The following is a 24,165-nucleotide window of genomic DNA, read 5'->3' as shown; positions in this document are numbered from 1 at the left end:
TCAAATAAGACTGAAAAATTCCCATGTGCTGACAAAAGGGATTTTCCAAAGTGAGCAAAGCCCAAGCAGGCTTGATCTTCAGTGCCAGGAAACTTTGACTTCAGGGGTCTGCAGCTCATGACTTATAGGGAGTGGGTGAAGGAAATTAAATTTAAAATAGAGCTCTGTTTCTCTGCTGTAGTGTAGACATGCTGTCTCATGCAAGTCGTCACTGTGGAATTTGGGGTTTGGGGTTTTTTTGCTCTTTTATTTTTTAGTCTACCCCCCACTCCCTCCAGTCTCAGTGCAAAATTTCTGATCTATATCAGTCCTGTACAACAGATCCTGCATATTCAAAGGTACAGTGTTTCCATATGGAGATGAGAGCACTACAGTAAAAAGGAATTTACTGTCCTGTATGCGTAGTCCTACACTGCAGGACTGAGCATACAGTGGTGGAAGAGGCCCTAGTGCTCAACTTGTACCTGTGCTGAAGCATGGTGGAGGTGATGTGAGCAGGACTGGGCGCATCAGCAGCTGCAGGTTTTGTGTAGCTTTTGGTTTGCTCACAGGTAGTTGCTGACCCCCACACACAGCATGTAAGCTACTCACAAAGCAGGTCTGGTTAGCTCATGCAGTCATCTGGAAACAAATAGCTGCTTATCTGCAGTAAATATCTGCTCTGAGAGGAAAGAGGACAAAGCAGGCCAAATTTCTCCTGTGATGTAGTTTTGAGGATCTGAGAGGTGAAGGTGAAAAGGAAAAGATGGGAAGCTTCTCACTGGGTTGCGTAGCAGAGATCACTGTGTAGCTGTAACTCATACAGGCCTGAAACTACCAATTTTCAAGGATGACAGTAAGATTCATCTCTGTCAAACTGTCATTGTCTTACTTTATGGTCTCCATCTTGTATTGCTGCAGGAACAAATCTAACCTTGCCCAAGACTGTATTGCAGATGTATTACCTGCTGAGAGGAACATTTGACAGTTTGTCCCCGAGAACCATTGCAAGGTGATCCTGAATTTGAACTGTGTTTCGAAGTTGGCCCAGTTGGAAGGGCCAGTGAATTTTCTGAGAAAACATCACTGAATAACTAATAATATCTGACACTTCCCAGCCTTTCTACATGGCAGAGAGAGACAGTGCATTCAAGAGCTTGTTAACCATCCCTGTGCAAAGATGACTGGAGAACAAGAAGACAAGACATTCTGCATTTCCAGTATCCTAGAATACTGGAAATTTTCAGATTCTGGGAACCAGGATTAGACAAGAGTAGGAAATCCCAGTACCTTTATTATTATATTTGAATTATGGTTTCCAAACCCTGTAGAGTACAGAGGGGATTAAATAATTCCCTTCTTTAGCCAGAACTGGTTAAACTAGGAACAAGGGGAACCTGCAGTCAGAGTAAGGACCAAGGAAGAGTGAGTTCAAAGCAGCACCAAAATATTCAGAGAAGGTGTGCCCCAGACCGAGAGAGAATTGAATCTGTTAAGAGCTAGTGAGTGAATCTGCAGGTGCACAAACTGTTCAGTGGTGAAATGGGCCAAACTGCTTCACTAAACATCTTTTGATGGATAGCCTTAAGTGCCACAACTGCAATCAGAAGAAAATCAGCACATTGCAGTTTTGAAATCTATTTGCAGTGTGTTTTCATTTTGCCAGCTGTTCTGTCCTTACTTCATAGTAGCTCCGAAAGTTTTAATTATTCTGGCCCATAGTTAAAATTATGTTTGTGTGGCTAAATGCAAGTGTGTTGTATCTCATGTCAGAGATAATTGCTGGCTGCCTCAAGAGACTTGATAGATTCATTACCTCTACATATGGTAGGAAGAAAACTGTCAGATTTTATTTAAGCTTTGAAGAGCCTTTAAAAAGGGTTACAAATTGTCGCAGAAAGAGCATCAGTTTTCTAAACAAGGTCCCACGCTTTGCTACATTAGTGTAGGGTATTTAAATTGATGCATCTCTTCTATCTCTCTTAGAAAAAATACTCTGGAAACAAAAAATAAAGGATTTATAGCTGTCTTCCTGATGCTCATAGATCTTCCAAAATGAAAGCATTTTATGCTGGACTCTGTCATTTTGAATATCTGTATGAGATCTGCTAAATATACTGAGGTATTTTCTAAGCCAAATCTGTGATGCATCTGATGCTATCACTTCCTAGGAATGTGGCTAGTTCAGGAAACATCATAAAATGACATGTTCAATTTGATATCTTATTTTATCTCTTTTATTATTTTTCCAGTGTGATTGTACTTAATGGCCTTATTGAGTTTAAAGTTGTATCATATGAATGCAGATGAGACAAGTTCCTGTCTCAGAAAAATAACCAAAACTCTTGCAAGCACATAACAGGAATTTAAGTTGATCTCACTGTCTCCACAGTCACAATCTGCCCCTTTCTTTGTGACACATACATATTCCACTCACATTTGACAGTTCTTGTTTTCACCAAGCCTGCATTTCACCACACCACGCCAGTGAAGCACAGGTCCAAGTAAGCAGTAGCTGTTCCGCTTAGCCTGCTGTGGAGCCACAGCCTAGAGAGGCAGTTACGTGTTACAGCTCTGCTCCTTGAGAGGTGTAGAAACAAGTCCTCCCTTGCTCTTCCTGTCTGCTCCTAAAACACACAGTTCTACCCATCTCCTTTGCCATAGCTTTGACTCCTAACTTTTCATTTAAAGGTTTAGGCTGCTAATTCAGCAGGAAGTTCTTTAGCTCCTCTGCTCAGGCTTTGTTTCTGAGGAATGAGACTACCCAGTGCAAAATTAGAAAGTACTTGATGTGGTGCAAAGGAAGATGAGGGGAAGATGAAATGACTGGGATCAAAGCAGGGGAATGCCAACTCTAGTTGGCAACACTGGGAGCTCCTCCTGCAGTAGCAGTGCACTTCAGATCTTTGCTCATAATGTCCTGAAATCATAACTAGAGGAGCAAATAAAGTCACGATCAGGAAACAAAGGTGCACAGAAGAGAGTAGTAGCAGAGATTTCGGAATCAGATGCATCCACCAGATTTTCTGTCATCATGCATTTTTGATAGTTTTTTTTGAACTTGTGGCAAGATTGTGAAAATATTGCTGCTGCAGGAAAAAAAAACACAATAATTTTTATTGCATGTTTTCCTATTTGAATTTATCTGCTGTGCCCAAAATATTTGCATGAACTTAACAGATGCTGATTTTTTTTAAATGAACTATAAACATTGAAGAGTAATTTCAGTGTAAGAGTGAAATGGTTAAGTAATAAAAAGAGAGGAGGGAGTAGTGATAAGAGCAACAGGTACTTTTACTGTCGCAGAGGATATGTGAAGGCTGTAAGGCAGTGTGGTTGCCTAAGGAAGTTTTCCAGTGGCACTTCCTGAAATTCTTAAAAGCTTGAGCCGTCCTTTTGTACTGAGCTGTCATGGGTATTTAAATCTTTCCTGAGAGAGCAAGGAATTGATAAAAATATAGCATGCATTTGATGTAAAGGTAGCTACAGAAAAGGGGATTAAATCTGCTACAGATGCTGACATATTGAAGTTAGCTCAAGTGGAAATCGAGCTTGTCTTAATTAACACAAGGAAAGTTGGAATACACATAAAGAGGGATGTGCTTCAGAGCAGATATAGGACCATTCAGCTAGTTAGCTCTTGTCTCAAATTCAGAATGACATACCCTTGGAGAAGAGTTGGATGATGATGCACAATTGTTTCTTATTTTTTCAAAATGTAATGTTAAAGAATCTAGCTGTCAACAGGAAGCCCATGTATAAAATAGGTTTTTTGCATAATCTGTAGCAAGGTGTCGGGAAACTGGAAATGAAAAATGGGGAAGGTACAGCAACAAGGTTCACAGCTTTTCCAGTTTTGAAGTCTCCTTGCAGTCAGTCAAGCACCATGCAAGTGTACTACTTACATATGAGTTTTATATTAAAGTAGATGAAAAGGCACATAAGGTTACTGTGCAGAATAATCTTACGAAGCAGTGCAAGCAGTTGTGAAATTTTCTTCCAAATTTAACACACCTGAGAATGAGAGCTACTCTGCTACTCCACTCACTCTGAGTGACGTGGGAAAGGAATTTGTTTATGGTGTGATATATTGTGCATAGAGTCATAAAAATCTTCATAGGATTTTATCTAGAAGCAAAAGTGTATTGTTTGCTTTTGTGTAAGCCTCCGTTGGAGAGAATTTATGTTGGTTCTTTAGTCCTCAATTTTTTTATTTAAAACATTTCTGTGCATTCTGCACATTGCTCAGTTTCTCTATGTTGCAATTTTATCTGGTACTCTGGGAAAAGAGGTTTTGAGGCCAATAATTTAGAAATTTTTCAGATGTCAACTGGAAAGTGAAATTTATCTCACTAGTGTCTGAGCTGTAAGAATTAGCTTGCAAGGTTAACAGTGAAATAAAAAATGAGGTTTGGTGGGGTATTTTATTGTTTGTGATTTATTTGTGGTAATAACCTCTGTCATACAACTAATGATTTTACAAGTGTTCAAGCAGGATGTTCTTTGCTCTAGGGAACTCAGAGCATAAGGAAAACTGGCCAAGGGAACAAGGGGACAGGCAATTTAAAGCTTTGAATGTGATGACAAGAAGCTTAAATTTGATGTGATAGAAATGGAAAGCTTCTAAGAGGGAGTGACTTGACGTGATCAAATTGACAGGTGAAGAAGATGGCTATTGCAGCTGTGTTTTGCATGAATGAGGGGAGTCTTTTGACAAGTTAAGGAACAGGACTTATCTATTCTTAAGGGTTAATAAGGGTCTGAGTAATAGACTTGTCTGTAGGAAGCACAAGCAGGGTCTTTGAGATGCTAAGAATGAGGTAGCAGTAGAATTGGAGCATCTCAGCTGTGTTGTAGAGGAAAGAGTGAAGTGATAATTAACTCTGAGGTTGTAAGTATCGGTAATGGTGAGAATCAGGTGATTTGTCATCTGTCACAAAGTGGAAAAGCAGAAACAAGGTGTTACAGGGAAAGGGGTAGCTACTGTTGCACTATTGTATAATATCCATGCACTTTGTTAGTGGACATTGAAAAATCTAACTGGAAGTTCAACATCTTTCCCTTCAGTTTTCCATGCAATAGGACAAAAGCACAGGACAAATTTTCCACTGTGTGAAGTCTGTCAACAGTGCAGAGCAGAACTATGTATACTGTGAAAAATACAGAAGTAGTTTAGACAAAGAAAATTCAATTCACCATGAACTGGGTTAAAAACTGCTCGAAGCAAAGAATAATTTTACTGACAGGAAGAAGTTCATTTCAGGTCTCTGAAGTCACTGAGATACAGAGAAGCTGTGTTCATCTGAAATGCAGCCTCCTAAAATCTGACTCAAAGTGAAGCAAAATAATTTTAGTACCTCATGTCAAGTTTAAAATACTTCAGTTTTCTTCCAGCTGGAACCACCCTTGTCTGAGGAGCAAAGAGCTAACCAAGCACAGAGAACTGATACAAATCACAGCAGCATAGTAGTTTGAAACGTTATTTTTTTCTTGTTGCTGGTAGATGAACTTTTTAGGGGATTTTGGTTTTTGTTTGAGTGTGGGGAATTAAGGCTTAGGGAGAATTTCTTGGAAGCATCCTAATAGACTACTAGGATTTAAAGCCACATCTTGCTCTTATCAGGAGAGTTTTCTAACCAAATGACTTCAGAAAGGTTGTCTTTGGGCAAACATCTAATTATGAGGCAGCACCAACGGAAAAGATGTATCCAATAGGTATCTCACTTAGCTTCTCTGAAGTTTGCGGGACTGTTTCTTCTTGGTAATGTCAGAGGAGTATTTAAAATTATGAAGTGTCTGTTTTCTCTAGATTTTTCAAAATAAAATTTTGCTTGCTTGCAAGATATGAAGTCTGTGACTAAATTATTCTGTTGCAGGCTAATTGTGCAGGTTATTAAAAAAAAAGTGGAAAAAATGCTTCAAAAATCAATTTGCAGTCAGCACTTAGAGTTACTATTATTTTGTTGCCAATAAAGGAATATATGGAAAGCAAAGTCCAAATTATTTTAACCAGAGTCACTGCATAAGAAATTATTATGATCTGCCACCCTCTGTTTTTTGTGATTCTTCTCCTACCTTGAACTTTATGAAGCACATTTATTTTAACTTCATTTTATGTTACCATCTGAATAACATGGTTGCTGAATGTTAGACTTGAGTAAAATACACTCTCTTGTGCTACGAGTTTTCACACAGGCTTTTAATTCCTCCTGTTACTGCAGAGTGCTGCTTGTTTCTGAGCTCTTGTGGTGAAATGTGCTGCAGTTCTCTCTGGCTGTCTTGGTTATTTATGGATTGCTGCTCTAAGAAGTAGGAAAGTTTGCCTTATTCCACGAACACGACCCTTAAGGTAGTGTACTGTAAGAAGCAAGATAACCCTTTTAATGCTGTAATGGCACAAGCAGTGTTGATCTCTCATTGCACTTGCTCATGGTGACCAGAACGTGCTAGGTATTTTTACAGGAGTAAGTGGACTATGGGACAGGACTAACAGAAAACATCCGTTAAGACAGGGAGGAAAGAGAGGTTGTTTCATCACTGTGATGGAAATCACAGCCTTCCTGGGAGACATTGGGAGTTATTGCAAAAATCACGGGTGGGCAGGAGCTGTGCTGACTTATGAACATGAACATGTTTGGTTGTATTTTAATTTTGATATGGTTGAGATACTTTGCCAGCATCCATCAACTATGTTTTAAGGGGACATGGAGCTTAAAGCATTTGTGCAGGTACATGGTGTGTTTTCATTGCAACAATAATGTAGTTTTGTAGGTGCTCCCTTATGTTGGTCATTTATTCGCTTCAAAACTTGCAGAGTGAAATTTCTAAGTATTAATTCCTTTGTTCTTTTCTCATCTCCATGTAGCTGCCTGATTGCCTAATCCAGCTTTCAGTTTACAAGGTCTTGTTACTCAGTGGCAATGCCTTTGTGGGATCCTTTTCCTTGCATGTTTCTTGGAAAAGACAACATGGGAAGGGAAAACGCGTAAGGAAATGCCTGAATGTTCAGAACAAAATAAGTATCTATCTGTCACAGTAAGTCATATTCTGTGTATTTATATATTTTGCATTTTTTTGCAAAGTCATTGTAATTTGCAAGTGTTTTAACCTTGGAAAAGAAAACATTCAAACCACCGGCAGACTGTAACAGAGCTATGTAACATAAAGGCTCTTTTACAATGGGAAAGATATTATTATCATGCAAGAGGAAAGCCCCTTCTATTTTAACTTCTCTGTCTCCAAGGGTCAGTGCTGTTAAGTGTATGTATGACCAGCTGTAGTCATTCACCACCTATGAGTAAAACCTTTTTTACATATTATGTAGCTTTCAGTGGTTATATATATAAATATATATATGAACTTGTCAAAAGCCACTGGCTTGTAAGATAGCTAAAATTATATCTATATAGGGATTGTAAAGAAAAAAAGGAACACAAAGGATGGAAAACAGGAGTGGATATATTAAAACAGATTTTAGATATGTGTAAAATAGATACCCCAAATATATAATGAGAAGTTACTCCATACAAGAAGGTGTGTCTCCCAAGCCAAGTATCACATCTTTATTTTCTTTATAAAATTCTAAAATCTACAATTATTTCTATTTTTTGATAAGCACTTGATACCTTCTCCTCTCTGTCCAAACAAGTCTTATTTGGATGTTCTTAAAAAAGAGGCTGTAGTAAAGAGAGGCTTTGCAAGAAAAGAATTTACTCGTGATTATTCAGTTCCATATTCTTATTTAGTAGTAAAATATAAACAAAAAAAGATACATGGCCTGGAAAAAGTACACTTGAATGTAATAAACTACTAATATAGTACTTATTGGTAACTTTAGGTCCATTGCTGTCGCACACATCTTTGCACTAAAAATTTTTTCTTTAGGATTTTTCCTTCTGAGAGCTAAGAAGCCTCAGAGGCGGAATGTAAACAATGGTTATTTTCTGTGGAATGCAACAGGTCCACCTGTGATTGGCCCATCTTGGATGTTTATAATTAATGGCCAATCAAGGACCGAGCTATCTCGGACAGAGTCTGAGAGAGCTGCCTTTGTTATCATTCTTCTTTTCTATTCTTAGCTTAGTTAGCTTCTGAGAAAACCTTTCCTTTCCATTTCTTTTTAGTATAGTGATAATGTAATATATATATTGATCATAAAATAATAAATCAAACCTTCTAATCATAGAGTCAACATTCTCATCTCTTACTTCACCTGAAAACCCCTGTGACCACAGTCACACATTGCTTTAAAAGTTTTAGCAAAAACAGTATTAATAAAGACAGACATTCAAGCAAATTTGTATACCTTTTTTTTCTGATGAACATGCTTTTCCAAAATGTTTATATATTCTTGGAAGAGGAATTTAGCCGTATATGTTGAGGAGATAATGTTTAGAGGGCTCTGTCCCAAAGTCTCCAAGACACATCATGTGCTACACTCTAAGTAATAGACCTGACTTCTGAGAACTCAGAACAGTAGCAAAAGATTATCCATTTGTTGGCTTCCAGAGATTAAAAAAAAACTGATTAGATTTTTTTTTAATTTTTATTTCACATCAGATAAATGTTAAAATATTTTTTAGTTTAAAAAGATAAAACCCCATTTTTTTATTCAGAGACACAAAGAAAAGGCACATGGATATGTTGGTAAAGCATATGGAGGCCCTTATGTAAAGACAAAACAAAAGCAAAATAAAGTTACTGACTGGCCCCCTGAGGTGCAGCATATAAGCACATTGGGTGGAATGTTGCCAGTTCTCTTCTCTTCTGAAGAACAAAACTCCCTTTATATCCTAAACAAGTAAAAACAACACAGACAGTATACATCTGGTAGGAGCACACTACTTGAATCTCTGTTTTTATACTGGTTATTTTCACTCAGTGCTCAGAAAGTAGTGATCTTGGGTTCATACCAATTACAGTGTTACAGAATTTGGTTTATTCCACACAAATGCAATGAACTTTTTTTCTTAGGTTGGGCATCAACCATATAAAAAGATCACTGCTGTAGGAACCTCCTTTCTGTTAACAAAGATCTTTACCCTGAACTGATGTTTTCCCCCTGTGTTAATTACATTTGGAAATAAACCTTCACTGGCTGAGACCAAAAAATTCTAATGCACTTAAAATTTTAAGCAAATTTTTCGGTAAATTTTGCTTCTTTAGTATGGCTCATAACTTTTGTCTTCATTTATGGCAGCTATTTAGACATACCAGCTGTGCAAAGTTTAACATGTGCTTCAAAAAATTAAAACATCTTTTGCTGAACATAGTGTCTATTAATAGCTTTAGATCAGCCTCTGGGATCTGCCATAAATGACACACACTGTCATTACTAAATTAAACATGCCAGAACTGTTATGGTATATCCATACATTCATAATATATTTTTACACACTTTTCATGTTCTCATAAGTAGGGCCAGCATGGCTATAGGCAGACTGCCGGTTAGAAACAGTCTCCAGTGTGTGCTAACTCCTGAACTGTGGCAGGAAATTGTTAGGGAGCACAATGGTCATCACAGCCCAAAAGCATATTCTAGTGATTCAGTAGTAATGAGCACTGAGGCTTAGTACCCAGGAATATTGTATGGCACAGGAAAAATTTACTGCTGTAGGTATAACCAAGGAGTACTTCTACTAATTTTTTTTTTTCTAGGCTACTGCTGTCTCTCTATTCTGAGTTATTTTTGGAGACTAATACTCGGATAATAGATAATATTGTTTGGATAAAGAGACCTTCTCACTGACTGTGGCCTCTTTTCAGAGCACACACATAGACAAGAACTCAGGTATCACTCTGCGCATTGGTAACCTCTATGGAGATTTTGAGCTATGAGACCTTTCCAACATTGCTTTTTTTTATCAGATGGCTAATGGATTGTGTTGAAATTTTTGGAAGGACTCAGATTACTCGGCAACAATCAATAAAAATGAGTTGAAAATTTCAAAATCTTTTAAAAATAAGTCTTAATTTTTATGCTTTTTATTGTGTCCTTAAAATTATTAACTAAAAAAGCCCCATAACAATTGTTGTTGCATAATAATAGTTTATTTCTTGCAAAAGGGAGCAAAAGCTCCTGATGTGTAGCTGAGGTTAAGTTCTTATATGTGAAAAATATGTTTAAGAAAGCTACAGAGTTGCCATATTCATCTTTAAGACAGATATAATATCTTAAGGTATATCTTTAAATTACAGACCACAGTGAGGTAGGAGTATACATGGACAGGACAAGGAAGGAGAGAAAAGGATATTAAACCCTCAAGGTATACTGGATGCCAGAAACAATATCACTCAGAGTTGTAGCTAAGACAAAGCAGTGTCTGCAAGGGCACTGAGACAGGACTTCCAAAGCACCATTTCTACATCATCTGTAAACTCGTTTAAATGACACCTTCTGCTCCTGCCCAGCACAGTGCATGAGACAGGCTCCTGTGTCCAGTTTCTCCCAAGCTATGATGAGATCCTGAGAAGGATGGCACTGGCCTTTCTTTCAGTCTGTGACCCCTCACACCACATCTGCCTCTGACCCTGGAGATTGCTGCACTCTGCTGCAGCTGTGTGTGCTGCCTTGAGCAGCCCTGTGATGAAGCCAGTCCTGCTAGAAAGCTTCTTGTTTTCCCTCTCCATTTTTGGAGAGGATTTGCAAAGCCCATCTCCTTTTACATGGCCAGAAATAGTTGCTGTGCACACCTCTGCTGTGTGGGCCCTTGAAGAAAAGGAGATTAGTCTCAGCCTATAAGGTGTCTCAAGTCTTTGTGGTGTCTCCATTTTGGTCTTGGAGAAGATCTGTAGATTATATTGTTAAGTATAATTCATTAGGAAAGCCATTTACCATGCTTAAGAGTGTCCAGCTGTTAGTGTGAAACAGACAAGTGATGCTTGGCCCCAAGCCATGACTGAGAAGCAGTTGGGCAACCTGTGCTACGTGTCATAATTTGTTTTGCTATTTTTTGTATGTAATTCCTCTGATACAGACATTTTATCTTCTATTCCCTCCTCAGCTTTATTAAAATGGCAATAGAATTTAAATTGAGAATGGTTTCTGGACAGCCTTAGCATTCCCTAAATTCTAAAGGCATTTCTGCTGTTTACTGTAAATGGGGTAGAAAAGTATCTCAAAAAGCCATATCCCATTTTATGTCAGTCATCTTAGCAATCTGCTGTGATTAGATTCAAAATTCATAAGTTACCTTTACTTTTATTGCCTATCAGTTGCACCAAATGGAATTGCATATTTTTTGCCCTGTGAGTGTTCTTGAATGTCAGACTGATGGAAACAAACACAAAATGTATTTTCTTAGATGGCTGAATTAAAAAACTTCAGAATGAAATGTTGATAACACAGTTGTGGTCTTGAGAGTGAAATTCTACTGCAGATAAAGCAATTTCTTCATTTTTCCCCACTCCCCATTTGATTGTGTAGATAAAGGTTTATGTTATAATCCTGTATTAGAAGATTAAACTGGTTTGGGGAGCTTTAGCAGAGTGGCCCTGCAAGGCACAGACCATCTTTTCACATGGCTTTGCAATCCCATCGAGCAAGATTTCAGGTGGATGCCACAATGAGCAGAAGGAGAGCAAGAAGTGGTAGGTCTGCTCCTACGCAGATCACAGACAGAGTCTAGGCATGGGAAAAAACAAGGAACTGCTGCTCTGCAACACAGTTAGGGAAGGAAGGTAGCTTTCCTCCTGCTTTATTACTATCAAATGTTTCTGCTAATAAATGTTTCTGTGCCATGACAGTATAAATATGCTGCATTATTAAAAGGCACATAAGAGAAGAACAGAGAATCTGGAAATTACAAGACTGTCTGTGCGTGAAGGCAATTTTCCAGAAGACTTACATTGCTAATACATTCAAGTCTTTCTAATATGATACTGAATTTTATTTTTTAAACTTCTGCCAATTCAAATTATTACAATGATATGATAAAATAATGAAGACTTTTTCAGTGCTGCATATTATCCCAAGCAGTAGGTAGCAGCAATGTTTCCTGTATAGTTATATAAATTGTTTCTTTTAAGGCTTTACCCACCAATAGTTTTATCGTGGGGTTAGTGAACAAAACCTTCCTATTTCTGTAGTAGAAGACGGCTGCATCAATTTGAAGGCACATGCTGTCACAGTATATAGCTTCTTCTACAGAACGCTCTCCAAGAGTGTGAAGCTCTCTCCAAGTCCTGACCCATTGACCCAAATCCTTGTTTGGAACTTTCCCTTATGGTCCTATAATACAGGTAGTTTACAGTGTTACTTCTTTCTTTGGGCTCAGTGGCACATGGGGGTGAAGACTCTTCACTTGTTAGTCCTCTGTGACAGTAGGTACTTTGGCAATTTGGATCTGTTAGAGCCCCAAAATATTGCTGGTTCCTCAAAGACATTCCACTTGTGCAAGCACCATCTGCAGAACTTAACACTTCTCATAGGAGTAGAATTTTACTATTTAGAACATAGCTGATACTTTCCAGGTACAGTGAGGCTTTTTCTAACAGTTTGATAAATCAGCCAAAATTATGTATTCACTTGTGCATATAAAGTTTATTAGAATATTTGGTTCTGCAAACACTCCTCAGACTATGTCCCAGTCTCTTAAATATGAACTACAGGTATCAGTTGGGTGGATTTAAGTAGTGGATCTTTAATATTGAAGTAAAACATAATAGATTGAAGGAAATTGGAAAATGGCAAAAGGTAGCTGTTTGTTGTCGAAGTACAATATCAGGTCGAACAGCTGACATCGTGCCCCCAACAGCACCACAGTCTGCCAGCATTGCATGTTCTACAGAAGAATTTTGAAAGGCTTGAAATAATTCTCTATAAAAACAGAGCATTTACTATCAGTTTTAATGAAGTAGAACATCTTGGTTGCAACTTTTTTCTCCCACTTTCAAATAAACTCTGTTAGTTTTGGGTTTTTTGTTGTTTGGGGTTCTTTTTAACATTGAAAGAAATAATAATTACTCCTAATAAAGGTAACAAAATGTGTCTAATGGGGAAATATTATTTAAAATTTTAAAATTTAATCATATGTGGGGATTTTTAAAATTTTTAAATTTAATCATTTGTGTGGGTTTTTTTCCTCTTCAAATCAAAGCGACAGTTATTTCCATTGGTAAACTGCTTTTGTTGTATGAAATAATTTAGAGTATATTTTAGGAATTACTTTGGGCCTTTAAAATGCCGTTACTAATTTGAATAATGGTAATAGCAATGGAAGGGCAGGCTTGGGATAATATGCTTGTTTTCAAAAATCAGAGGCTCAATTGTAATCAGCATTAAAGTAAGAAAACTTTGTGAAAGTGAGCTGTGATAGATCTTTATTGTTGTGCAGCGAAAGTCTGCTAATATCGGTGGTTCACAGATTGCAAATGGTCCCATGGGTTCTGGTAATTTGAGGTCTTAATCTCCCAGTGTGGTGTTTTTAATTTCTGTTGTTGGGTATATGAATATGTGCAGAGGTAACGTGCAGCGAGTAATTTCCTCTCCTTTTCAAGAAAATTGATCCTTTTATCACCAAGTGATTTCTGAATTTCTCATTTTGTTTGTTAAGATATAGTACGTTATTTTTTGACTTTCAGAAAAACTCAGACATAAACCCTAATTTTTAAGTGTTGCTTTTCAGAATGGAAGTTGCATTTAGCACCTCTGGTTTCCTATGCAGCACGTTAGGAAGAGATTCGTATGTGTTTAATGCACACCATTGTTCAAGACCATTAATCCCAGGCTATCCAAATTATTTTTTAAAGCCAGAATTGCAGATGATTTAATGTTGAGAGGGCTAATAAACGCTAAGGGAAAAAAAATCTTAACCATAAGAGTAACTTTACAGAGGTAAGATGAACCAGAACTTGGTTGCACATAATGCCCTTAAAAAGCTGAAGTGTTCTCTGCCTTCCTACCAGCTTCACAAACATGCTGTCCAGGTATTATGCAGCATATCCTCATGACAGAAAAGTTGTCAAAGCCTCCAGCTGTGTAGTGCTCTCACTCACAAAGCTTCAGCAAGGTGAAGATGATTTGCTAACTTGAAAGGAGCTTGGGAGTAAGATTAGTAATAAAATTAATTAAGATATTTATAGCTCCTTCTTAGCACTAACATGATCATGTGTGCATTCTACGCCTCTGACCTTGCAGCTTCACAAGAGGATATTTACTTTAGGAATATATGATAAGCCATGCACTTGCAAAATTTTATAAGTATTAGGGTTTTTTTGTGAAAAAAATGATAATGCATAATTTAAAATGAAAGCAATTCACATTACGCAGAAAAGTGTCTTTATTCTCATCAGAGAAATGAGAATTATAATTGGTTATTAGTTTGATGTAGGTTTTAAAAGAAATTATAATAATATAAACCATATGGAAATTCATAACCTTCTGCTATAAAACAGCTGCAGTTTTCCTAAATAGTAAAAATTATGCATATTTTGTATTTGTCAGATTAACTGCTGGTTTGGTTTTTGTCAGAGCTGCTCCTACAAGATACCACACAAATAACAAGTTTAGCTTTTTAGAACTCACTCTCTTATTGCTGCTATTTGTTTTTCCACCTTTCTCCACTCCCTTATCTCACTGTCATAATTCCCACACCATCTCCAAAGATCTTTTTTCATACAGGCTTAAGTCTGTTGTTGACATTGGTGTGACTGTGCTATTAAGAAGGTGATAGAGTGATGCTCCTGGGCCTTTGCAGTGGAGAAAAGTTATGAAGGATTAAATGTTTGATATTGAAGAGTGTTTCAGTTCCTATTTTTTAAAAATTTTTCTGAATCCTTACCTTTAAGTGCTTATTCTGTGTCTGCACGTTTTTCTTTGTCTTCTGTGTAATTGACTCTGAGAGAGAGGCTGCTTTCTGAGTGCTTATTGTTCAGTAAGGAGGGGTGTTACCCAAACAGGAGAACAGCACTATCATATTTCATGACAGGACACTGATTTCAGAGCTCAGATTTTGTACAGCTCTTCCAAGGAACTGATGTTTGTCCTTTAGTTATGTACAGCACGGAATAAAAGGCTTCTCCACTGACTCCCCATAACGTCAGCCTCCCATGTCCTCTCTAAACATAAATGCCCTGTGTCTGCACAGGGTATTACCTCTAGATTGTGTTCAGAAGCTTTGTGTGTTATATCATCCTGTGAAAAGTAAGCAGCTGATGCTGAGTAATAAACACCTCATTCCCACTTTGCAAAGGAGAGAGGTGGTAGTTCTCTGCTTACTTCCCTTCTCTCTCCACAGCTGCTCCCCTTCTCTTCCATTTCAGACTGGAAAGATACATCTTCTCAAGTGCTGGTATTAGAATACTTGACCAGGGGTTTCAGGTTGCTTCCATTTGTGTCTATTAATTTAGATTAAATTAATTTTGAATTAGGAATTATTACACAGCCTTTTCAGCCTGCTTGTCTTTAGAAAAAGTCCTTAACTCTCTGTAATTATTGTTTTCTACAAGCTTATTATACATTGGTTTGAAATAGAAAATCCAGTACTCAGGGAATAAGAAATCTCCCTATCTCACTTTTATTCTAGGTATTTTTGTACCATCTGGTTTCTTCAATAATGATGAGTTGTGGAAAAAGGATGTTTGTATTTACAGCTGTAATGAACTGCATGATCAAGTGAAGAGTTGGCAAGGGATTGCTGCGGGTAATTCAAGAAGGAGGAAGTGTGTTTACCAAAATGCCCAACATTGCAGAACATAAGTGCCAAATACTGTGTAATTAGAAAATCTGCAGTACATTCTTAAGAACGGCAACCACTCATCTGTCCTGCAGGTTTGTCCTTAAAAGGCATGATGCAGTGAGATATTGACTGTGATATTTCCAGGGTATGGTTTTCATTGGCATCAGTAGGAACTGAGGGCATATGTCACCTTGCATGAACATATGTTTAGAGGGCTTACTTCCTGCCATGTGAGTGCCAGGTTTGATCCATCACAACTTGCCAGATGTGTCCTGGGTCAGATATCTGTGCTTAGCCAGTATTGTTCACCTAGAGGGTGAGTGTCCCATATCACTTCTGAGCACCTTTCCATACATGGGAGGCTATTTAAACCAGCACAACTAATCCAGCACTGTGGAGATATCCTGTGAGATTTTATGATTAAGTCTCTGTTTGCAAAAAGTAATGAGTTATTTACTTTTTGAAAAGAAGAAAATTGGTCAGAGGAAAGAAAATATGAAGCTTAATTCTTCTGGAGGAACTTCAGGCTGATGGAATATTTTATTTGATTCTGTTTAAAAGTGCTCAAAAAGTACTTACGCCACCTCGTTGATTATCATGACAAAAATACACAGGAGGACTATTGCTGGAGGCACAGACAGCACTGGAATGCCTGGCAATTATATTGCCACTTAAGAAAAAAAGGTTCTTAAATTCTGCTTTTAATCAGCATCTTTAGCAAAGTTGTTTGTTAGGGTGTGAGCATGTCTGTGTCTGTCTTCCTTTCCGTGTTGTAATGGAAATGCAGGATGCCTGTGTACAATCTTTCACCTCTGACAGCATGTGCTGCATGCTGCACACAGCTGTCATGGTAATGACAAGTCTGGTGCACCAGGATAATTGGGTACTTGAAGAAGATTCATAAGGCAATGTACTGCACAGTACTGAGTTGTGCCCTGGAGCAAGGGGAAGAAGAAGGGAGGGTACCAGGCAGAGTAGGCAGTGTATTTGTGAGAAATGATGATTTAGTAATGTGATTTTGTTTCCTTATGAAGTGGTTTCCCTCATGCCCACTCACCCCACAGAATTACATTAAGGGTTTCAAAGTTGGTTTGTTCTACCAAGGAAATTGGGTTCCATTTTAAACGTAATGGAATTGAAATATCCCAGAGTAGTGAAGGAGATGAGTGTCATCACAACACTGTGGCTCTCTGTAAGTAGTTTGGTGTCAAACCACGCTGTAATCCCACTGTCTGGCAGCTCGTTATTAAGAAACAACAAGAACTGACTTTATTACTGTAGACTATAGCTGGCTTATCTGCAAATTAGCATCTTTTCTTCCCTTGTGGCAGATTCTGTCTTTTTTTCTGGCATCTGTCATGAGGTGTTAAAAGGGAGCATATTTTTAGAGTCTAATGTGATAACAATTAACCTTTGATCTCTTTCTGATACATCTCCTTTTTCATTATTGCTGAAGTTACTTGTCTTGGAGTAAAGATGAAATTGTTGGGTGGCAATGCATTTATGCACACTGATAATGATAGTAGTCCAGGCAATGCACAATTAGATGTTTAACAGATAATTCATTAGAATTTTTATGATTATTTCTCTCCAGCAAAAGAAGAGGAAGCGTTGGTCATCAATAGGCAGGAATCCAGGATTCATACCTTCCATGTGAATCACTGATTTGTTTCTGCATCCTTGAACAAGTCATTTAATCTCTTGCTAGGATAAAAATAATAGTCATGGTACTTTACCAGCATGTTGAGAAACATAATTAATTACTGTTCATAGAGCACTTGGGTACCAGTGAATGACTTGTGGCAGAAATATGAAGTACTATTAGTGTTAACAGTTTGGAAAATTATAAAATGCCAATATTGTTTTGTCTGGAGGCTTTTTTTGAGGTCCCATGCAAACAGAATTTTCATCCAAAGGAAAAAAATCATTATAAAAGAAATCTATAATGCAAACTGTGCTGCAGATAATATAGATAATGATACCAGCATAGCACAATACCAGCACTTGTAAACAAGAGCTGACTTGTAGTTAGATAGAGGGAGGTCATGTGCCTGAAAAGCTTTTCCAGCATCACCAATTTTGACTATTGCAGAAAATGAAACATGTGTCAAGGCATCCTTATCTTATTAAGAATAATGGGATTGACACAGGCCACAGAGGAATGCTGAAAGAGGCACTCCTTAACTGCCTAAGTGGTGAATTAGACTGAGCTTCCTTTTCATACATCTTTACAAAGAACTTTGTAAGATGAACATTTAATGTTTTGTAGATATTGTGCTTTGGAAGTCCAAGTTTTTGAAGACCCTTCAAGGAAACTAATTTGTGAAGCTTTTAGCTTTGCAGTGCCATATTTAATAAAAAAAGTAATCCAGAAGCAAGCATGCTGTCTTTACATATTCTCTATTTCTGGCTGACTGTGTGCATGGTCCTCCTCTGAACAGATGCTTGCCTTCATGCCATTTCATTTCTCTCATCAAAAAAGCATCTTAGCTTTTTCACTGTATCCCTATCCGTGTGTGTTTTAACCATCCAAGGATCACCATGTTAGGACGTGCCAGGTCCCGTTGGTTTTAAGTGAAACTTCCAGGCACGATCCTTCAGGGTGCAGAGCGTAGCACAGCCACTTCCCAGTGTCCTCTGTGGGAGATAAGAGTTCTTCATGCCCTCAAAAAGTTTGTGCTGCCTTGCAGTATATTGTTATTTTAGTAATTGTGTTAGAAATGTGTCATTTAAGAGGCAGAATGCAGGTGGAAGTCATGCACTATTTAGCTGCTGAGTTGCCTTTGCATTTTGATGACTTCTGATTAAGCCATTTTTATTCTTTAAGTATTGAAGGAGATAACCTTTTACTAGTCTGTGCTTTATGGATCTTACTAGCATTAGTAGCTCCCTCAGATAACACATAATATGTATGCAAATCCTAAATACATAGGGCCTTTGATCAACAATGAATTCTCTTGGCAAAATTTTCCTGAGAATGGAATAGAATTTATTTTCACTCCTCTGAGGGGTTGAGAACTTAAATTAATTCTTTGAATGTTATTTTGATTGCAATACAAAGGGGTATTTTTGTGGTAATACCTCTGAAATCTGTAAGCCCCAATTTATTATTGGTTAGCACTGAGATTATTCTGGCTATCCTGTGTGATGGGGTACACCTAGGTCTTCTGAGTTTTGAAGGCAAATAATGCAGGAAAATTTTGCTGCCCAGCTGATAGTGCCGTCTGGATATCTGTAAAGATCTGAAACTGGTTTTGGTGGTGGGTTTGGCACTCTTTTTTGGCACTTTGTTTTGTGGTTTGTTTCTTTTTTAATTCATTGTTCATTTATTAAGTACAGCAAGATTCAACCTTGGGAACACTTAGAAAAAGATTATTTTGTTTTTCAATAGGAAGATGAATGCTTGGACAAATTAAATATATTGTATGGAACTTAATTTGTGGTGTATTATAGATAAAAGATCAAACAAGTAAGGAATTAAAATGTAGCAAATCAGAAACAATTCCCTTACACTGTTTTGTATACTGTGAACTAAGTAAGCTTTAGAGAAAAATCATGTTTTGTCCTCTGAGGGCTTTTAAGGCTTTTCATTCCTACCCCATTGGCTTTAGTTCACCTTAAAGACTCTTCCATGGAATTGAAAGCTCTTTTTACTCTATTATTGTAAAGAATGTTAATCTGGGACCTTAATTGATTTTGGGAGTTTGCTGCAGTTTGGTGATGATAGCAGGCAGATAACCAAAGTCATTGACAAAACCGGGTAAATACAGTGGCCTAGATTTCTAACTGCTAAAAATTGCTTGACTGCAGCTCCTGACTCTGATGGAAGTTTGTGCTGATGTGGGCCTGGTCATCCTTCTTGGGGTCTGTTCTGTATCTGAATTGATTACAATACTTAGTAAAACAGAGCCCTGACCATATTATTTCCTTTAATATACTAGTTGTGTTGGGTGATAGAAAGGTGAAGTTTAGGAGTGCCAGGCAGATCAGTCTGCCTAATCTATTCCTATTGACCTGCCAAAAAGGTAGGTTGGTGCATCTGAGGATTTGACCCAGGTTATTTAAAGTAATAAGACTGAGCCTTGTGAACCCTACAGACATACTGTAGGTATGGTAACTTTTACATTTTAAATCTCACTTACAGAAAACATTCAGATTGCCCAAATTAATTCAAATATCTCTTTCCTTTGAAGAATGGTTATTTTCATTGTCACTTATTTGCACCATGTTAAGAAGTCTTTTTAACCTCAGGAAAATATTATTCCAATTCGATATTACCTAATGGATTAGTTTTGCTTTTCTTTCCATAAGTATTCCTAATTATAAATGTGCATGTGAAGAACTAAACTGTAGAACAAATAGACATTAATACTTACAAGTACTTTCCCTCACAGCTGTTATTAACAGTCTTTACTCATTAAAAAAGGTATAAAATACTTTATTCAGAGGTTTATTTCTCATATATTTTGAGATGCATTAACCATATCAGCTTTTAACCCTTAGTAGGGTAAATGAAACCACAGTAAAAAATTATGCTTACCCAACACAGCCAATAAAACACAAAATAGTGTTGAGTAACAGCTTGATGTTTAACATCTGAATTACAGCTTATACACATAGAAAATTATCTAGAAATAATAATCTGTAATCAATCTTTTAATTTTAATATCAAACAAAAAGAATCATGAAATGTTGGGATGAGAGAACCTGGTTTTAATAAGTGAGTACACCTTTTAAGTCCTAATTGATTCATTATTTATTCATCTTTCACCATTCATTAAATGTTTTTCCTTTCTTTTCTTTTGAAGACTATTGTTGCAGCACCCTTTTGTTCAGTGCCTTGAGTTTATATGCAAAGCAGATATTCATGTTGAATTGAATTTTAAAAATTATAAATGTCATGTTTATATGGAATAAGTGCTTCAGTCTTCCTTTGGTTTTGTTATTTTATGTATTAAAAAATCACAATGATCCTTGTTTGCCCATGCCACAGAAAAGCAGGTGACAAAGGAATTAAGCCTTTAAGGAAATTACCCTTAGGTTGCAAAACAGAGGCCTAGAAAATATCTGAGGAATATTAACAGAGCCTGTAGGATCCCTTGTAGGGGCCTCTTTTGTTGTGGGTTAGGGCCCTTCTCAGCTCTTTCAGTTCATCTCCCAAGCAAGGCTGTTAACAGCATTGGTTGGTGGGAGCTTCATTAAGTCTTTCCTCCTGCAGGAACTTCAAAGTGGAAGGCACTTGAGGGGCTTTTTGGCATAACCAACTTGAATAACCTTGAAAATCAGATGGCATATTTAGTGTGGTAACTGCTCCTTGGCTACTTCAGCTCCTGTCCTAGACATGCCAGTGATTCACTGGGAATGTTAATATTGCAAAGTAATGATAAAAGGTGCCTGAGGGGAAGCTCAAAGCAGTGGCTCCGTTATCTTTTGTCATCCTTACCCGAGTCACACAGGTTTAATTCATATCATTGGAAGAGTTGATATCATTTTGCTGAGACCACTGGGACCAGTATCCGGAAAGTACCAGAATTATAACTGAGGTTGAAAAGCCACTGTCATGAGGCATTAGTTTAAAATATAATTATGTTTTTAACATGTGTGTTATGTTGTGGAGTAGTAGAGAGTTGGAACTCAGGAATCTAGCTCATTCTTTGGCACAGGTTGAGGCCTAATGTGACCAGGCTAACAATACTGAAGACACTATTTAAAAATGAAACACAACAAAGCACCACATGGTTGAAAAGCATTATCAGAAATAATGACAGTAAATGTGATTTGCTGGTGGTAAATTGAAATCACTGATTAAATTACATCTCTGGCTAATAAATTCACAGGGGTAAGAGTGCACAGCAAGTGCCAACACAGCACAGCCCTAAGGCATAAATAAAAGTTATCTAATTGATGGTAAAGATAAATCAGAATAGAAGTAAGTGGCTTGTTAATGTGCTTGCATGGAATTCATTACAACTGGAAAAGAAGCTCCCCCTCCCTTCACACTTCACTGCACAAGGCAAATCTGGTGTCTGTCACTTCTACCCCCCTGGATTTGTTACCTAACAACTTCTCTTGCATGTAAGTTCTTTTGAGGGCGTACAACCAGTATCTGTGAAATAACTCCATTCTTACTAGACTACATTGTGATTAAATTGACACTTATGCTAACTTTAATTGCTTATGTGTTTTTTCACTGTTGCCCAAGAAGGCCTGAATATTTTACCAGGAGGTGACCTGACTTTAGTTAATGGAGTGAGTCAGGGACTCAAGCTGATTCCAAACCAACCACCAAATGGAGTGAATGAATTCCTCAATCAGTTCTGATGGGGAGATGCAGTTTTTAGTCAGTGCAATTACCTGTGCAGAATGATGCACTCTTCAAAGACAGTACATGATATCCAAATCATCAGACTGAGCAGCCATTAAATATGCCACTCAAAAAATGTGGCATGGAAATTGTTTTCTTTTGAAATAATTTGTGGTATATGTGGTTGCTGCATTAAGGTATATGATCCTGTGGTTAGCAAACAGAGGCTTAAAAACATCCATTAATCACGTCAAAAAAGGAGAGTCTGATTCTGCAGCCTCTGAGGTTCATCTCTAGGAGATGTTAACGGGAATTTGATATAATTTTTCTTCAAACTTATTTCTTCAGTTCTGTAATAAGAGCTCTTTTAGATGTCACCTCTAGGAAAAACAGATAAGCATCCCTGCATGTGCTTTCTTATCTGCTGCTCTTTATGGTGATGCTCTGATGTCAGTGACACTGCGTACTGCTCTCAGGTACCAATGCTGCATTTAAGGAATTTATTATTTCTCTACATATTGCTGAACAGAACTTGTCCTGCTACCTCAAGCTGCAATTAGCAAGGATCTAGTCACTTCACAGAAGTTATATTGTGCTGCTTTTTTGAGATGGGACTTAAGTGATTGATGTTCACAACATTTCTGCAGCCATGGAGCATAACATGAATATGAATGCTTAAAAATGACAGCAGACTTAAGCTTCAGTAGAAATTCCAGAAGTGTTTTCAGTTGTGTAGGTAAAGGCAACCACATGCTCCATGTAAGATAACATATAAAAGAAAATAAAATTTTACTAATGCAAGTAACTGTTGGATTTGAAAAAAAAAAAAAAAAAACATAAAAACCCACACAATTCAAACCTGACAGTGATAAACCCTGCAAGGCTTTATGGTCCTTCTATGATTGCCCTTGCAGTCTAGTTTTCCTTTGTTCTTTGAAAGTTTGGAGCTGCAATTTAGTGAGAAAAGCAAGTCATCCTCTCTCTTTAAGGCTGAAGGATAATGGCTCAACTCTTTTCTTTCTAAATAGCTTAAGAAAAGAGGCAAAAAATTGCCTTACTTGAAACAATTGTGTAGTTCTCTGGAAACTGATTGACTGAACACTCATGATAACCATATTGACTTATTTTACCTGCCTTGTTGAGTGCACACATCATTCAAATGAATGCTAATCAGCATTGCACAATCCTTTGAAGCACATTGCAGATTTTTCCTGTTCATCATAAAGTACAACTTCAGACACTGATGAATTTGTAAAGAGAAGCAGGATGACTATCAGGGAAGATTATTGTAGTGAATCGGAAACTGGAATAGGAGGAAACTTTAAAAAAACATAGTAGGTGTACTTAATAAGTGAGACAGCCTACATTTTCATCTCCAGAGAAAAAAAGTTTTCTTTGCTGTTGTAGTATCTTTTACCCTAACATAGCTTTTACATAGATGTATCAACTGATTGTGGACAAAAACATTTAGTTTTCTGTGCAAGAAACTAAAATTAGATTGAAACAGCTAAAAGAGGTTTGCCGGTTTGCCCTGATTAAAGTTCTGGTGGTCTTTGCTGGTGCTAAGCAACCCTGAAAAGAGTTTCTTTTGCAGAGTAGGGTAATTGAAGGTTCTAATATTTGAAGTAAAAATGAGCATGATTTTTACTTCATACACTTATTCATTCAAAGTCTAATGTTAGATATGCCATGTGCAGGTATATCCTGAAAGCTGTCCTTGACTGAATATGGAAGGTTCTTTTTCCTGGTGAGTCCCATAGCACTCATACTCAGTGGCAGAGTAGAGCAGTGAGTCCATGGCAGCTTCTGAATGTGGTATAACAGGAGGAAGGTAAACTAAGAGATAATTACAATCTGCTCCTTAGTCTAGATGCTGAACAAAAAGATGTGATCGAGTGACTGGGCCTTTCCAGAGGGCTACAGAGCCAGCTCCCATTTTGTAAATGGGTTCTATACACAAAAGACCTCCATAATTCCTTGCCCAAAGCCAGCTGCTGCTCTTGCTCTTATGCATGGGGAGGAGTAGATTTCCCCTGTAATGAGTATGGCTGTCTCGTTAGTAGTAAAATGCATTAGTTATTATAAATGGCAGCGATAGATAACCTCCTGAGATTATTGTCACGGCTGTGTGCTATCACATGCCTTGACATCCCCATTCAAGGGATTAGAGGAACAAAGAGAATGCTCAATGAGCTGATTAAATCA

The 24,165-nt window shown here is 37.5% G+C and overlaps 1 protein-coding gene across 4 annotated transcripts in view; it reads left to right on the top strand.

Annotated features, from left to right (window-relative positions):
* The window catches only part of LOC139592762 (SAM and SH3 domain-containing protein 1-like), a 535,591-nt gene that overhangs the window by 95,978 nt on the left and 415,448 nt on the right, over positions 1 to 24,165 (top strand). The gene's annotated exons all lie outside the window — the stretch shown is intronic.

The sequence above is a fragment of the Agelaius tricolor genome, unplaced genomic scaffold, assembly GCF_023055355.1.
Source record: "Agelaius tricolor isolate 1412-34295 unplaced genomic scaffold, bAgeTri1.0.p SCAF_1, whole genome shotgun sequence".
NCBI classification, from domain to species: domain Eukaryota; kingdom Metazoa; phylum Chordata; class Aves; order Passeriformes; family Icteridae; genus Agelaius; species Agelaius tricolor.
This window is presented reverse-complemented; position numbering and strand designations above follow the sequence as displayed.